The 18,932-nt window shown below is 37.7% G+C and overlaps 1 pseudogene; it reads right to left on the bottom strand.

Moving 5' to 3' along the window:
• Positions 1–1,161: 1,161 nt before the first annotated feature.
• LOC148020663 (tRNA-dihydrouridine(47) synthase [NAD(P)(+)]-like pseudogene) lies at positions 1,162–11,730 on the bottom strand (annotated as a pseudogene).
• Positions 11,731–18,932: the final 7,202 nt, after the last annotated feature.

Here is an 18,932-nt window from a genome sequence, read left to right as displayed (position 1 = left end):
TCTAAAGGGTATATTTAACACTCAACAAATCAAGGACTAGAAAATAAGCTATAAGTCTTTTTAGTTTTCTAAATTTGATGGAAAAAAAGATGGAAATTTTATTTTATCTTAGTTCAGTCAATTTGATGGTTACTTCAACAAAGAAGCTTTTCTATGATAAAACCAAGTTTACAACCAATGATTTGACAAATAGCTTCACTTTGGTGGAATATCTTTTCCCATAACATTGACCAACTAAAGACGTTGTCGCACGGAATACATGCAAGAGTTCGTGAAAGTCGCTCACCGCAGGGACGCTTTGCAATAGGAGAACTCAACGTAAAATAATTATCCATAAGAATTTTAGATTCAAGATGAATGAGAAAACAAATTCTTTGATTAAAGATATAGACATGATACAAGATCAAAAGACTCTTGGTCAAGGGAAGTCAAAGGATATGATCAAAAGATCTCACTGAAAACAATGTTGAATTCTCGAACTGAGAGAGAAGAGACAAGATACAAGATCAAAAGATTCTCGAGTATGATCAAAAGACATATAAACAGCTCGAGATGGAATTTGTCTCTTTTAAGCAAGCAAAAGATCACTCGCCAATTGAAAGACAAGGACATTCACTCAATCTCCATCTAAGAGAGAAGAGAAGAAGGTGGAATGTTAGGATTTATGGAGAGATCTTCAAGGAGAGGAGCACCAAGCTCGAACTCAAGCCACTCTCGTAGAATTTGACAATGAGAACTTCAAAGAGGGAAAGGAGTTCATAGCTCCACTCAAAAGCCACTCCATGGAACTTGATGACAACCTTCAAAGTAGGCAAGGAGCTTAACACTTGAACTCAAGCCACCTTCATAAGCAAGTCGATGGCGAAAACTTCAATGTAGGCGAGGGGCTTAAACCTCGACCTCAATCCTCTCTTGAATTTTATGATAAATCTTTGAAGAGGCAAGGAGCTTAAAGCTCGACTCAAGCTTCTCTCTTCATTTTGATGGCAATATCTTCGACGAGGGCAAGGGACACAAAGCTCCACCTTAAGCCTCTCTCTCTTGATTTTGATGGCCTCCAAGGCTCTCATAGTGTCACCCTTTTATAGTATTCTCTCCCACATCTTCACGTTTGTGCTTTTCATTACCCCAAAAAAGCCTAAGGCATTTAGCTTTTTTTCTTCATGTATATATATACTGCTGCAGAGATATATGCAACCAATACTTTATTAATACACCCTTGGCAAGCATGCAAGTGCAAGTTGACAATTTTGATCTGCTCAAATGGTCATTCCAATCTGTGTAAGAAAAAATGTCCCCATTTCCAATAACTTGCAACTCATCATATGCAAGGGAGCCATTTTCATAAACATAATTCCAATCAGCAACCTTGCTGTATCGCTGATAACGTTTGCGTCCATGAATTGTTAAAGCAGAGGCTCCCCAATTAATGTGAACATCAGTAATGAAAGAATGAGCACAATTCCTCCCTTCAAAGTAACCAGTGCAAACCTTCAAGGTGAAAGGATTGTCAGTTGAGGCTAAACCTACCTTAACTATTTGTTGAAGTCTCATAGGTTTCGTCAAAAGATAAGATCCAACTCCCTTATTGACAATCAAGTCAATAGGGCAACCAACATTTAAGTCAATAAAACTAACTTGTCATTCTTGATCTATCAACTCTGGAGTCACTACAACAAAAAGGCCTCATAGACGCACTTTTAGACGCGATTTTTGAATATAGAGAAAATCTTACGGGCGCCTCTATCTGCCCGTCTATTTGCGCGTCTACCGTGTCGCGTCTATCATCGCATGTATGAACGAATTTACACGCAAAAATAGACGCGCAATAGACGCACATATACACGCGTGAATACATGCACATAATAAACTAAAATTACTATTTATTTAATTCATTTTGCGCGTCTGTTAACGCGTCTATTTTGCAGTTAGACGGGCATATAGACACGCTTATAGATGCGCTTTTACAAGTACCGGTAGACGGGAACGGAAAACAAAAAATCTCCTTTTTTAAAAAAAGATATTTAATTTCTTTTTTTAATTTGAATTATCTAGCGTGTGTATAAGCGCGTGTACTCTGCACTGTAGACGCGCATATAAACGCACATTTTCTGCAATTTAGACGCGCGGATAGATGCGCAAAACAGAACTGGAAAAAAAAAACAGAGAGCATGTGCATGCTCTCTGGGTTTTTTTTTCCCTCTCATACATCAGATTGTGCAACATGCTCTGGTTTTTTTTTTTCCTCTCCTACATCAGATTGTGCATTTTTTGCAACCACATGCTCTTTGGTTTTTTTTTTTCCCCTCTCATACATCAGATTGTGCATTTGGGAAAAAGACAATGTATCTTACGGGCACGAGAATTGAAAATAAAAGTCTATGTATTCATTATAGATCAAAAGCATTTACATGGGAAGTTTAAGTGCTTGTGACCTAAAGCGTGGCCGCAAGCAGTAGGCTCAAAGATGGATCATATATATACAAGAAAACAAGGCCATAGAGGAGGTATGGTGCTCCTCTACGAATCTGAAGAAGAAACATCTTCGCTAGTACCACCATGGCTACTAGCGTCGCTATCCCCCTCCTCGCTATGCTCCACATCCGAGTTCGCCTACACACACAAAAGATCAAGGTTGCTTACGTAGACATGGTGGAGAAAAAGTTATAATTAGCTATACTTTTAATTGGAAAGTAAGAAAAACATACCTCCTCTGGGCTGTCGAATCCTCATAGCCCGGTTGTATTGGTCCTCAGTGATGAGACCCTCCTCATAGAAGTGAAGCCATATGGCTACGCGGTTATGGCCTCGATGGTAGCCTACCTCTACCTCTCTAGGAGTAGGTATCCTACCAACGATAGTAGTCTGCAAAACAATTATGATATATACAAACAATTATGAGACACAATATATTAGAACAAATTATATAAAGAATTGAAAGAAATATAGATTTTAAAAAACTAGAAATCAAAATATACTTACAAACTTTGCCTCCCATGACTCTCTGCCGCCCGATCCCGACGATCCCATTGTTTCCATTTGGATCCGTCGCGCCTCTACGCGTTGGCGACTCTTCACTTTCTCTGCTACTTTCTTCTTGGTTTTCTTCCACTCTATGCGGTGGCACATAGGTGGTTGGCTATAGGCTCCACGCCCCTCCTCCTGCCTCCGCAGTGAGTCCCTGGCACGTGTCCTAAGGTGGGATCTTTTGTTGTGAAGCATATCCCTCACTTTTGTGCATCCCCAATCATCCGAGAATCGCTGACCCTCAGGATTTGGATACCTCCTATGGACTACCCTCAACACCTCCTGCCACAAGCCGCTTTTCTGATTTTTGAAGGCAATGAAACAATCTTTATACGTCACATGCACGATGCTCCTCATGTACGCCATTACATCCCTTCCTTCATCATCATGGAAGATGCCACCAGCATCTGTAACTCTATAGTACTGGCGTACAAGCTCCTCTACGTGATCTACTGGTGAGGGTGATCGCTCGCCACCTCCTAGGCAACCCCCACACAAGCCTCGTCCTCCCCCTCGACTCTCCCTCCTCCCTCTCTGTCGACTACCCTCTGCCTCGCTAGATGCACGTGCTTCTGCAGATACACTTGCTTCTACAGATGCTTGTGCTTCAGACGATGCACGTGGAGTACCTACATATGGAGTACCTGCATGTGGAGTACCTACAATTGGAGTTTGGAAAGTAGTGCCAGGCAAAGACATCAGAGGCGTTCCAGACATGACACTAAATACCTCGTCCGCTGTGGGAGAGCAGCCAAGGTGTCTGGTCATCTCTCCCATGAAGTCTTCCCTACTAGGAAAACCTCCAAAAAATGCATTGACCCCCTGCCAAACGAGGCCAATATATCATTCATGCGATCCAAATCCGGATCATTGCTAAATGAACCAGGATACGATATCTGCAAAAAAAACACAGGAAAAAGACAAATTTGTTTGCATACAAAAAAGCATATATTACCTACATTTTCAAAGAGCTTTCTTTAGACATTGAGCATAAAACTTAAGTGCTAATGCTTCTCATAAACAAGAAAACTGATAAACACAAACATGGGATTAGTCACATTCATCATTGCAAAAATATATTGTTTTTTATCAGAGCTGGCGCGTGTATAGCCGCGTCTAAATTGCAGGTTAGACGCGCTCTCACATGTGCTCCCAAAGTCAACCTTCTGTTCAACGCGTCTATATTCGCATCTGAGATGCAGTATAGACGCACTGTCAGATGCAAATTCCAAGTCAATTTGCACGCACGTGTATCATCGCGTGTAGATTGACCTGCACACGCGCCAGCACACGCGCTCTAAGACGCGCCCTCAGACGTAATGAGAGGAAATATTTTTTCGCGTCTATACATGCGTCTACACTGAAATGTAGACGCGCTATCAGACGCGCTCAGTCGACTGATTTTAGCCCGACGACCGCCATTGATGATTTACAAAATGCAATACATAATGGAATCAGAAATCCTAATACACAAACAGAGCAAAGAGAGAAACAGAGAAAGAGAGAGAGAGAGAGAGAGAGAGAGAGAGGGAGAGACTCACCTTGGGTGTTTGGTGTGGCGGGTGGTGGCGCTTCTTCCTTCTCCTTCTTCCTCTCCTTGGTAAGTTACCCTCCCTTGATGCTTGCTTGCTTGCTTGCTTCTTCTTCTTATTCTCCTCTCTCTTGTTCTCTCTTTCTTCCTCTCCTTGGCTTTCTTTTTTCCCTTCTTGTGTATTTGAAATGAAAGAAGAGGTGAGTCATGAGAAGGTGAGGCATGAAGAGACTGCATGTTGGCTAAACTCAAGCTTCAGAACCGCAAAAAACGCAGGGAAGGAAAGGCGCAGTTTGAAAAGAAATGATTTAAGTATGGTTTGAATTTTGACGTGTGTGTCTATTTTTGTGTGTATATGCGCGTCTAAGTTTATGTAAACGCGCGTATAGACGCGAACGTAGACGCGCAAATAGACGCAAATTTAGATGCGTCCGTAAGTGCAGATATAGACGCGCATTTAGGCTTTATCATAATTTTTTGTTTTTAAGATAAGTTTTGATAGTGAATTCTTATCATAAGTTTTAATGTATTTATGATGATTTTTGTGTATTTAAAATTGAGATCTTAGAATGATGATTTTTGTGTTTTTATGTAAATATATGAATGACAAATATTTTGATGTTGTCATGAATTAGGTTTAATCATGTCGTCGTCATCACCTAGTGCGGTGCATGCCGATAAGTCAATGAGCACATCCTCAAGTGAGGATGAAACATTGCGTCTTCATAATCGAGATGCATGGCTACGACGAAAAATTAAATGCATGTGTGATCGTTGTCAAAGGTATATTTTTCAAGCATGTCGAATTGCAATGTCACACCTCAGCTTGTATGGAGAATGGGACCCAGAAAAATCGCCAGTATTCATTGTTTTTTTTTACCACTAAGATTGCTAGTCTATGTTACGGGAATTATATATCAACGTACATGAAACTCCCTTTTGCAGTTGAGCAGGATGCGGTACCACATCCTCAAATGCTCCCTCAAGGGCGTCGAGAGGCTGCAAAACGTCGACCCGAGGAGGCAGAGTCTTCAAGAAGATTAGAGACTGACGACCATGATAGTAGCCCTCATGAAATGCCCCATCAAGTCGTAGAGGATGAGATTTTGGACAACATGGTACACCATCTATTTTCGCAACCGGTTCAGGGAGAATGTCACTCTACGAAGCCAGATGATCCACTATATGTAGCATCATCTACTCTGTTGTATGAAGGTTGTACGTACTCCGTTCTTTGTGCGTCCCTCGAGATACTTAACTTGCAAACAATTTATAGATGGAGTAATGTCAGTTTGGATGCGTTATTGAAGTAGGTATCAATTTAGTTTGGCTTATGAATCATAATATTAATTGTTCTATTTTGAAATCAGACAGAAATATATGTTGGTGGTTTTTTAACTCACTTTTAAAAATATATCTAGGTTATTATCACAAATGCTTCCAAAAGGAAACAAATTGCCAACTAAGAGAGAGCAAGCAAGACATTACTTGACATCTCTGGGAGGCCTCGATTATGTCAAGATCCATGCATGTGTCAATGATTGTGTCTTATTTCGTGGGATTTATGAGTTCGCATGAGAGTGTCCTGTTTGTGGCGAATCAAGATACGAGGTGGAGATGAAGTCAATGGATGTGCCTCGTAAGGTTTTGCGACATTTTCCGATTGTTCCACGTATAAAACTTATGTTCAAGTGTAAGTCTATTGGAAAGCTCATGTCATGGCATGCTAGTCATCGTTCAAGTGATGGAAAATGGAGGATCCCTACAGACACACCGACATGGCAACATATAGATAATTTGTGGTCCATTTTCAAAGAAGAGCCAAGAAATTTGAGATTTGGTTTAGGTATGGATGGAATCAATCCATTTCGCATCAAAAGCACATCATACAGTGTATGGCCAGTGGTATTGGTGAACTATAATATTCCTCCATCCATGGCAATTAAAAAGGGACATGTAATGTTGTCCCTTCTGATTCTTGGAAAGCACAAGGTAAAAAACATGGACATTTACTTAGAGCCTTTGATTGAAGAGTTAGAAATGTTATGGGAAGGTATTGAGGTGCAAGATACAAGTGCATCTGCATCCTCTAGAGATTTCACATTGAAGGCCATGTTGTTGTGGACCATGCATGACTTTTCAGGATACGGAGAGTGTTCAGGTACATGTATATAACTCTATATTTGAAATTCAAGACTTGAATCAATTGCATTTTATTAATTCACTTGTTTTTTCAGGTTTAACCACGTCAGGATATCATGCATGTCCTATTTGCGGTCCCTCTCTAGTTTCCTCTAGGCCGGCACGTTTAAAGAAGGTTATCTACGACAATCATCATCGATTTCTTCCTATTGACCATCCCAAATATGTTCTCCCTACTAATGGAATGACTCCACAATCTCTAACCATTCGAAATTGAAAGGAGAGATGGATTAATGCCGACAGCCACCCTCCACTCGACATGAGTCGGTAAGAAGTGCATTTCTCTCGATTGACTTTAAAGTATTTAGCATGATGAATTGTTTACATAATATATTGTTTGTTTGTTAGGTTCTCTATATTTTTTCGTCTTCCGTATTGGACTGAACTCAAGATCAATCACCTGTTGGACCCCATGCACATATTCAAAAATGTTGTATCTACATTATGGGATCACTTGATAGGGGCTCGTGATTCAGTTAATATAAGGGAGGATTTACGTAACATTGGTCGCATGAGACGAGCCTGGCCATGCATTGGACCCAGAAGAAAGATTGAGCTACCCCATGCACCTTGGATGTTGTCAAAGAATGAGGAAAAAATAGTGAAGGAACAAATATATAGCTTTCGAACACCCACAGGATGTATGAGATGTCTCAAGGGAGCCTTCATAAAGAAAAAGAAAAGAGGTGTCGAATAACTATCTGGTTTGAAGTCCCACGATTGGCACAAAATGATTCAAGTAAGGGTATCTCTAACCATGAATATAGTAATTAGTGGAGTAACTATGTGTAAACTTTGGGGTATGATGACTTTTTCCTCAACTAATCATTTGATCTATGAGAATATTGTTTACATTCAATTTGTACTTCCTACTAGCATATCCCATTGTGTATCCAAAGATGTACGCGATATCATTTACAAGATGGGAGAGCTTGTGAGGTGTGTATACATTGTATTTTTTTATTATATATCTTTTAATTTCTACACAAAAATAAACAATTCTCAAATACATCCTGACAGATACGTGAGCTCAAAGGAAATTGATCCAAACACATTGCAATATGCTCGAGTATTATCTGTTGAGGTGGTCTATTTGGTGGAGGAAATTTTTCCTCGATCCATTTTGACTACTCAATTACATTTACTCCTACATTTGATTGATGAGATCGCACTTTGTGGGGCAGTTCATGTAAGGTGAATGTTTTTTCTTGAGCGCTTCATGAAAACCTTGAAAGATTTTGTGAGGCAAAAAGCACGGCCTGAGGGAAGCATGGCTGACGGCTGGTTAGTGCAATCATCCCTTGTTTATATCTCTGAATATCTTGCTGAAGTGGATCCCTCTCAACCACGACTATGGAAAGATGATGAAGACTTAAGGATGACCTCTATAGTACCTCAAGGAAAAGGAATGAGTAAAGTGCTAACAAAAGAAGAACTTCGTAAGTTAAATAGTTTTTGTGTGCTCAATAGTGATGTAATGAGCAAATGGGTGACACTATATAATGAAGCAAGGGCAAGAAGAAAAAGCGAAAGACAAGAATTTCGCACAAGATATGGACGTAATGTCTCATTTCCAGATCAACTAAATGGGCTCCCATGTCATATTGATATAGATTGGTTACATGAGGAAATGGAGAGAATGGAAAAAGAGGAGGAAATTAATATATCTCAAGAAGAGTGGGAATACGCAATGAGGTTGCTTATCAAAGGTGAGACATACTATCAATTAATTTGTTTCTATAAGTTTTATTTTATATAAATAATTGGCATGTTTGATCTTTTATCTTTTACTACTAGTGCACATTATTCAATGCACTTTGGTGTGAGGATAAACATCTTCGAACTCAACGTATAGATGAAAAGAGAAATACCCAAGATTGTGGTGTCCTTGCTCACTTCGAGGATACCAATGGTACCATGGAAAGTTATTGTGGCTTGATCCAAGATATTCTGAAGCTTGACTTCAGACGATTCTTTATATATGTACTAGATGTGAAGTGGTTTAAAGAAGTGGTAACAAATGGTGAGCATTGCACAATCAGACGTCATCTAAGTGGTTTTGTAATCATTGACTCTACAAAATTTCACCAAAACAAGAATGATACATTAGTGCTACCTCAACAATGCGAGCAGGTATATATGCAAAGGCTAATTTTTTAATATGTATACATGTGATACATATACACAATATAATAAGTATTTAAGTTTCTTGCTTTTGTTTTTCAAATACAGGTAGTGTATCATCCAATGGTAAACAATAACCGATGGTGGTATGTCATCCCTATATCTAATCGTTCAAAACCAATATATGGTAATATTACCGACATGGAGATAGCAGATGACAATCCAACAATTAATGATGATGTGCATGATGACACCATAATGGATGATATGCGTGATATAGTATAAGATGAACCTCGCGAGGATGTTCAAGGAAAGGCAGAAGAAGACAATAATGTGATTGTCAATCATATTGATGAAGTTATTGAGCAATATAGCAACACATCTGATAGTGGGATAGACTTATTTGTTTTGTTACCTCTTGGTAACATAGACCTAGAAGTAGATAGTTTAGCAAGGGTTGATCTCATTGAAGATGAGATGGATCATTCACTGTAACATACTTAATTTGCTTAATGATTCAATGTGTATTCTTAATTCTATAGTTTTTATCATGCGCACACATGCATACTCAAGAATCAATAGTCAAGTTTAAAGCTAAATTGAATTTTCCATAATAAAAAGGAAGTATTTTTTATCATCTTCAAGTAGAGAATTACGAGATACATATTGCAATGCTTGCTACTAATTATAAGGTTTCTGTCGCTTGCCGCTAATTACTTATATCAGGCTTGTCAACTGGAGGAACTGCCATTCATTAGAGAGCAATGAAAAAGTAATGATTAACTCTATTTTTTTAATTCAATGATTCAATGTGTATTCTTGATTCTATGGTTTTTATCATATGCACATGTGCATGCTCAAGAATCAATTTCAGGTGGTTAAATAATTATTAACTTTAGTTTTTTAATTATATTAACTCCAATTTTAGGTGGTTAAATAATTGTGCGTCTGTTGGCGTGTCTATATTGGCATCTATTTGCAAGGATATATAGACGCAATGATAGACGCGCTCGACTTTGCGCGTCTAACATGCACGTCTATGCCTTGTTTCTGTTGTAGTGAGTGCATGCTACTATGCCAAGATGAGCTCCATATATTTGTACTCCAAAAACATCTTCACTGTGATGCCACCTCAATAGAGCCCATTCTAAAGCCTCTGGCCCCACAACAAGTTAATACATATAGCCATCTCACCACATGTAATATCAGCTCCTAATTGTTTGCACACTCTTCGAAATGGCAAATTTCCCAATATTGTCAATGGAGCCACATAAAGTTTTCCTTTAAAGTCAATAAGCTCTTCTCACGTTTTGTCAATCTACATTCAACATCAACTCCACATAGCAAGTTTTTTGGGTTGCTACAAGACAAATGAGCATTGTCTTGTAAGCGTAGCACACTTTCGTCATTTGTTGACTCACGCTTCAAGGATTCTTTGGAAACATCGATTTTCTGCTACTTTGAGGCTTGCAAAATAATCTCCTCGCCAAGCGCTTATCTACAGATTCTGACACCAAATTGTGTCCATTTGTAGTACATTTATCCTTGGATGTACTCTCAACAGAACCATTGACTTCTAGTGGACATGAGCTTAATGCTAACATGCATTCATCCTATATTATAGCAGATTTGTCTACATCTGATGATTGTGTATTTCCAGCTTGTTGTATGGTGGATTGGTCCTTGGATATGATTTCAATAGTCCCATCTAATCGAGAATTGGAAGTTTTTAAGTTTTTACTACCACTTTCTGCACTTTTTCCAAGAGACTAGTGGTTTGCAGTTGAGAATCAACCTTGTCTAACAACATGTGCTCATGCATCATACAAAATGCAAACAAAAAGACACACACAATGGAAATACATTCCTAATGACACTGACTAATGAGTTCAAATTCCTGATGAAAAACTCCGGCCTCAGGTTCGCTGTGATGGATGCACAATGGTAGATGTGCATCGTCACGACATCCATCCCCCTCCAAACCTGCACATCCTTCGGCATGTGCCAACTTGTTTACTACTTACAGCATTGCTCCCACTAGGATCATTTGGGTAATATGACAAGTAGGTAAGTTGACATAGGTTATCACAGCATCCTCCTGGATCATATCGACAAATCAAAGTAGGTAAATTTTCATAGATCATCCAAGCATTCAATGGCTTGATCTTCTCTCCTACAAAAATCTTCTCCATACTATCCATATCTTCTTTGGTTGGTTGATCTTTAGACAATCCCATGACTCCAAACTCTCTTTTCTCCTTCAATGGAACAAGTCTTGTTTGTGCCTTGACCATATTGACGTCTATATCCATCTCCATAAATGGCATTAATATTGGCAAATCCTCATCACTATCCAAAGGTAATCTAACCTTCTTGTTAATTGTCTTATATTTTGTCTATACTCTGGCTTCTTTGCTACAACCTGTAAATTTCAGCCCTTGTTGTAAATACCCTAGCAAACAAAAAATTTGTTGTGTATAAATAGCACCCAACTCTTTTTGCTGAAATATTTTGTCAAAGAACACTTATTATTGAGAATTCTCAGCACCCAAATTTTCTGGCATCATGAAATCAACAATCTCACAATTCATTTCCATAGAATTGACCTATAAGACATATGACAACTCTTGATTTCCAATTTTTAGCAATGTTGGCAGATCCTCCATAGTATTTGAGCATGATAGCCCATCATAGAGACCATCGATAATCTTCTCATCAGAATTATTCTCCTCAATCTCCTCAACGTCGGAAAGCAGCTTGAATCCAGGTTGCTTTTCCGACTTCGAATCTTTTTTTCTTGGGGCTTTCTGATCTTCCTGTACTTTCGACTTCTGAACATCAAACATACTCTACTCTAGTTCTAAAGAAAAAGGCTATGAAACTGGGTCACTCCTCCCAGTCACCCTCTTTGAACCTTCATGCTGATCATCATCTCTTTTTTGCTTCTCCTCAACAAGCACTTCAACTCCCTGAGATTTCACCATCTTAGAATAATTTGTAGGGGTAGAAGAAATTGGGACTAAAATTGAAGCTAGACTAAACGACTGTTGCTCCCTTCTAGTTATCTTGTTTTGTAGGTCTTTTAAGTTCTTTAAAATCTCCTCCATCATATCTTCGACAGTCAGTTTTGCAGATGGTCTAACAACCGCAGAAGGAATAGGCATAGACATAGACACAGGATGAGAAATAGGAGTATTGGATGGTGCAATAGGAGAAGTAGAAGAGGTCATAGTAGGAGAAGGCTTCGCTGATGGTGACTACATCCCATTCTACAAGCGAGCCTTCCATCTCCACCTCTTTCTCAATATAGAAGCTGCATCGAGAGCATCTTGGCAACCAGTCTTCAATCCCATAGGCTAGGTACGGTCTTCTAACAGCTCGCCCAACTCATCCAAAAGTGCAAGATTAGTCACCCGTAAGAATAACTCCACTTTCTCTGAGTTTAGAGCTCTTTGCTCTAGTGGACCATAATCCTCCAAGAAATATTTGTCTTTGAGCGCTTTCTTGAAAGATTCTTAGTTAGAGTCCTGCGCAAACAGATATGTCACTCTAACCCGCAAAGCAAGCGTGACAAGCCGTAAGAAATAATTGCTCTAGTTGGAACTTTGAAGAAGTGCATCTAGCTTTCAAAGGCTTTAATATAGCCTAAAACATTCCAGCCATCAAATATTTTTTGCTCACTAACCACAACCTCCTCGATTGCCTTAGTCACACCATGTGTATGCTCTTGTTCTTGATGCAACAGTTATGGTTGATCCAACTATTGCTAATGTAACTGTTGTTGCTGCTACATAGATAACTACATCTGCTAATTCTACATCATAATGACTGAAGAAAGAGTTTGTAATAAAGTCTTCATCTCATCAGTCGAAAAGGAAGAAGCAGTCAATGAAGAAGATGAATTATTCGAAGAGTCTCCCATCTTGATGATCAAAAGCGACGCTTTCACATCAGGTTTACCAAATCTTGAACGGAATACATGTAGGAGTTTGTAAAAGTCGCTCACCGCAGGGATGCTTTGTGATGGGAGAACTCAATGTAAAATAATTATCCAGAAGAATTTTAGATTCAAGATGAATGAGAAAATCTAATTACTTCTATAGTTAATGACCCTCCTTTATTAGAGGTTACCTGAAATTTTAGTTTTCAAAGTAATCCTTGACCATGACCAAACCACCACTTGAACATGAAATGAATACCATATGTCTAGTCAAGTACAAAAATAATTTTGTGGAAGAATCACGATGGATTCAAAAATTGGTACTAACTTCGACAATAGTCTAGATTTGTCGCAGAAGATAACACTAGTTAGAATTTTACAATACATATTTGCTATAGGAGGCATCACTAGTAAATGGTGCAAATTCACTGTGGGAGACACCGTATGCATGTAGTTGGCCACTGTTGCATATGTTTCGTTGAGTTATCAACTAGGGACAATTGCTTTTTAATCCCCACGAAATGTTATAGACTTATATTTATTTATAAAACTTATAAAAATTAGATGATTATAAGTATTACATATTTTAATTTGTCTTCCTTATTTATTAAATTTAGATTATTTTGTGATTATTATAGATTTTATTTATTTACTGCATAATCTGTGACTTATCATGTGAACATGTGCATGGGATATTGGTTGCATTATTCTAAGTAGATAGATAGAAGGATATTGATGCATTTTGTGTTGTGATGAGCAAATAATTAGATGTTGTTAAGTGAAAGTATTGTTTTGAAGTACCAGTTTGATGTGTGGAATTTATCTACTTCACAGGATGAAAAAATATGATTAAAAATATTATATTTTATATGTGCCTATTAGCACAAGGACTTTGCTCGCACACATGTGCAACATATTTATTTGGATATATTTATTAGAGAAGATAAAATATTATTTTTGGTTGTAAAGATATTTAAAATAAAGATTATTTGATTTATTTACATAAAAGTAAGCCTTACAAGGAAAGAAAAGCAAGAACTCAAAAATGATCATTTCAATGTATTTTGGGTACAAATGCTTACTTGAATATTATAAATACATATATGAGAGAGGTGCTCACCCATGCATGGGGGGAGATTACACCCAATCTTGTGGTGTGCAAATTTTGGAGCTTTCTTCTATTATGCGATTTGTTTTTCCTTATTTTTCTTTTTAATTAATGGCTAATATAATATTATAAAATTATTTTATTTATAGATTTATAAAAAATAATTATTATAATTATTATAGCTTTTATCTCTTTGTCGCATAATTAGTGATGTGTCACATGAATACGTACGTGTAATGCTAGTCGCATCATGCTTGGTAGATAGATGGAAGGATACTAATGTGTTTTTATTATGATAAGCAAACAATTAAACAATGTTAAGCAAATTTATTATTTTGGAGTATGTACTTTAGTGTATAAAACTTATGCACTTCACTATTATAAAAATATTATTTTTTTATATGTGCCTATTAGTGCAAGAACTTTGCGTACACATGCACAATGGATTTATTTATATGTATTCATTAGAGAAGATAAAATATTATTTTTTGTTGTAAAGTTATTTAGAATAAAGAGTGTTTGGTTTAGTTTCACAAAAGCAAGTTGTGTAGGGAAAGAAAAACCAAAAACTCAAAAAGGATGCTTTCAATGTATTTTGAGCACAAAAGCTTAATTGTATATTATAAATACATGCATGGGGGAGGTGCTCACCCATGCATGGGTGGGGATTGCACCTAATCTTGTGTCTGCAAAATTTAGAGTTCTCTTCTCTTGTGTAATTTGTTCTCTTCTTATTTTTCTCTCAATTATTGGCTAATGTGAGATGAAGGCTAGCAACACAAATGATAGCATTGTGGGTGGAAAGAAGAGCGAATGGACCCAATGGAAACTAGATTAGAGAAAGTACAATCAAGGTGTCCCAAATCCCTAGCCAAACAAAGAAGTCCCTAACAAAGACCAACATCCCCAAATACCCAACCACAGAAGGAAGATGAAGGTGAGTGCTTTGTGCACATCCCCAATGAAAATATTAATAAGGCATTTATGGAATATTAGGCTATATCAAAGTTCTTTCTACTAAATATGTGCACAATAGCTACTTTGTGTTTTAGATGGAAACAAGGGATATGGTGGTTAACATGATGACTTATGGCTAGTGGATTTTACGAAATTCAACCCTTACCCTATTCAAACGGACAAATGAATTTTCTTCCCATGGTCCCAAACCTTCTAAACGTAGTCTAGGTCAACTTTCTTGACTTGCCAAAGCCATACTATAATTCTCTAGGCATAATAGCATCTCCACTTGGAAAAGTCTTAGGTCAACATCCACAATTAAACATTAACCCAAGATGACACCTCTGTGTTTTAGTAAAGATAGATGTAAACAAAAAATTGAAGAAGATCATAGTCATCAAGAATGTGAGGGGCCAGGCCATCCATGCTCAATTAACGATATACCAAAATTTACCAAATGCATGCTTTAAAGGTCTCAACCAAGGCTACTTTATCTAAGAATTCTTGAACGAGGTATAATTGACAAAAAGGAGTCCCCCAACACTAAGGTAGCTAAAGTAGATAAGTAGGGTTTTCAAAAGGTACAAAACAAGATAGAGAAGGCTAGAACAAACAAGAACAATTGTCAAAATAATGACTCACAACCCAAGGGTAAGGGTGTTAATAAGTACACTTCAATTCTTATCAATTTAAAAGGGGATTCGATTGATGAAAAGAAGAAAATAAAAAAATCAATAGACATAAGAGACTTTGATGATTTTGAGGAAGAGGATTTCATTGATGAAACATGATTTTTCTAGGATACCAATATGCAAGAGGAGGAGTTCAAAAAAGAGGTAATGATTACAACCCTAACATACCATTGGAGGATCTTGACAAGGCAAGGGAGGATATCGAGAAATCTCAAGCCACGGAAGAGACTCTACCAACAACACCCAAGTCAAGTAGCTTTGATGACATGACAGGTAAGTTTAACTCACACAAACCCCCCCCCCCCCCCACCAAATTTCAAGTCATGAATGTGTGAATAAAAGAAGATAATATAAAGTTGACTTAGGGACCACAATCCCAATTTTGATGGGGAACAACACTCAGAGTAAGAGCTCCAACTCAAAATAAAGCAAAAAATAATAAACAAGTCCATTAAAATTTTATGCTATGATATGAAAGGTTTAGCAAAATTGTATAGAACCAAGGTCATAAGTAAGTAGATGCACCAGGAAGCACTTCGCCCAAACTTCATATGCCTCAAGGCTAAAGGAGAGATACTTCACAAAAATCTAAAGGTCGTCTCAAAGGAGTATCAATATCAAACCAAAGGGGGGCTCACATATAATTAAACAAGTTTAGGAAGCTCGGTAGAAATACAAAATTTATGTGGCAACCAACAACTCCACCACAATGAAAAAATGGCTAAACAAGGGATCAATTGGGTTGATTTCCACAATTGAAGCCATCAAGGAGGATATATTTAGGGTTGTAGCCAAATCAAGTAAAAAAGAAATAGAAAGGTGGAGAGATGCATGAATTTCGAGATCGGAGACTAGATAAATGATGAAGCCCCTAAAGGACAAACTCAGATTGATTAGAGAGGATCTTCAAATATTTTGGAAAAGGAAGGAATCTTGGTTAGACTTTGATTCTAAATTTATAAAGTATAATTGGCAAGTGAGAATTCAAGATTATGAATGGTTCAAGAGAGTCTTTACTTTTTCTACCAAACCTGCCCAAAACCCAATTGTTATTTATCAATTAACTCAATAAGAGGTGGTGCAACAAATGGAATACAAGCCTACGGTGAGAATTCAATAAGAGGTGGTGCAACAAATGGAATCCTAGCTAGACTTTGATCCTAAATTTACAAAGTGTAATTGGTAGGTGAGAATTCAAGAGTGAGAATTCAAGACTACAAATGGTTCAAGGGAGAGTCACTACTCCCCCTAACAAACTTGTCCAAAACCAAATCCTTATTGATCAATTAACTCAATAAGAGGGTGTGCAACAAATGGAATACAAGCCAATGGAAGTACAAGTTCCAATGAATATGGTCACTACACAGCAATACCTCCAAAATTTTCCTACCTCTTATGACCTATCCTCCACAAAGGAGTGTGGACTCAAGAGAAGGGCAAGAAGATCAAAATTGGCAATGGGTTGTGTATAAGATGCAAAAAAGAGAATTAATCAATCCCCTACCTATTTATGAATCACCCTCATAATCAGACTAAAATCCAATGGTTGTACTTTGTAATTCTTCCCTTCAACCCAATCAAGCTTAGTTGGGGAGGGAGATCCTATAAGGGGAGGCCTACAACACAACCCCACTCGTTTGGACATGCATAAAGGGAATATATGTGTGGAATGGTAGGAATGCAACTGTATTTGCAGGTAAATTTAAAGGATTATCATGTTTAAATTTTTACTTTGTCTTTAAGGTCCTTAATGTGGAAGCAATTTTTGTGAAGGAAGAAGCTAATCATGCATATTAATTTAAGGTCTACCTTAGCAAAAAGGAAAATGACATTTTGAAGAAAAAAGAAGAACAGATCATAGAGATTATAATCACTCCAAGACAATCATTCCATGGTCTATTTGTCCCCTAGGAGTCCATAAGCCTAACATAGGGACTCCCTAAATAAAGAATCAATTGCTAGACCAATAGAAATACCTTTTCTACTACTAAAAGAAACACATCTAACAATATTTTTGGAAAACCACAAGGAGTGGCCAACCTTAGCGGCTCGTAGTCCCAACCATGGGAGGTGCCTCTTCTAATGTAAATATTCTCTTATTTTAATACATAACCCATTTATCGAGTTTATAAAAAAAAAAGCATTCACTATATATTCCTACCTTAGTCTCATATTTATTGCATCAAGTTCAAACCTTCCAAAACCATTTGACTTATTTCTCATCCATGGAGAATTATCTAAATTAAAGACCTGTCTCTTCAATCTATACATCCTTCTTGCAACAAACTCGTCATCCATCCTAATTACATTAGACATGGTGCAAGATTTGTTGCCTACCATTTATTGTCTTAATATTTGTTATGCCATGCAAATCCTACATCATCTTACTACTATATTATTTTGATTGTAGGTTCGGGAAGCCTTGAACATCCAGAGAGCTTCTCGAACCTACCCCCCTTTTCCAAACCTCCCTTTTTTTAAATTAAAACCCCCCCCCCTCTCTCTCACATGTAATCTCTTATTTTCTCTTTCCCCTTCCCTTTTTAATTAAATCCCCCCCACCCCCTCTCTCACGTGTAGGGCATAGGCTCTCTCTCTCTCTCTCTCTCTCTCTCTCTCTCTCTCTCTCTCTCTCTCTCTCTCTCTCTCTCTCTCTCTCTCTCTCTCTCTCTCTCTCTCTCTCTCTCTCTCTCTCTCTCTCTCTCTCTCTCTCTCTCTCTCTCTCTCTCTCTCTCTCTCTCTCTCTCTCTCTCTCTCTCTCTCACACACACACAAAATTAAATCAAACTTCTTTTTAATTAAATCAAAACCTTCAATAACAAATTCAATACTTGAATGAACAACAAGCACAACTTCAAATAGAAGACCCTATGCATCTAGACCTTATGCTTTAAGAGATGCAAGACTAGATCCAAGACTTGCAAAACAATAGAGGAAGTGAGTAGATGATTCCGCACATTTATCAACCCCCAACAAGAGAACCCAAGATCAACATTCCAAAGAAGTTCAATGGTGACCATTTGAAGTTCAGGGGATTCCTGCAATAAGTAAAGGTTTATATCTGCATGCAACCTAGATGATGCTTCTAAGGTGGGATTCATTGGGACTTTGATTTATGGTCAAGCTTTATCATGGCTCACCCCAATCTTGGAAAAGAATATGCCAATACTTCATAACTATGAGGCATTTCTTTGCGAGCTCACTTTCACATTTCGAGATGCATACACTAGTCATAGTAGTAGAAACAAAACTTCAGAAGCTACAACAAGGTAACCACCCTACCTTTGCTTATGCATTTGGATTTAGGCAATTAATTTATGACCTCACTTGGCATGAGGAGTATTTAATTAG

Source organism: Lygodium microphyllum, chromosome 18 (genome assembly GCF_053477565.2).
Source record: "Lygodium microphyllum isolate KBCC chromosome 18, Lygodium_microphyllum_v1.1.10, whole genome shotgun sequence".
Taxonomy (NCBI): Eukaryota; Viridiplantae; Streptophyta; class Polypodiopsida; order Schizaeales; family Lygodiaceae; genus Lygodium; species Lygodium microphyllum.
Note: the sequence above shows the minus strand (reverse complement) of the source record. Positions and strands in the feature narration are given on the sequence as shown.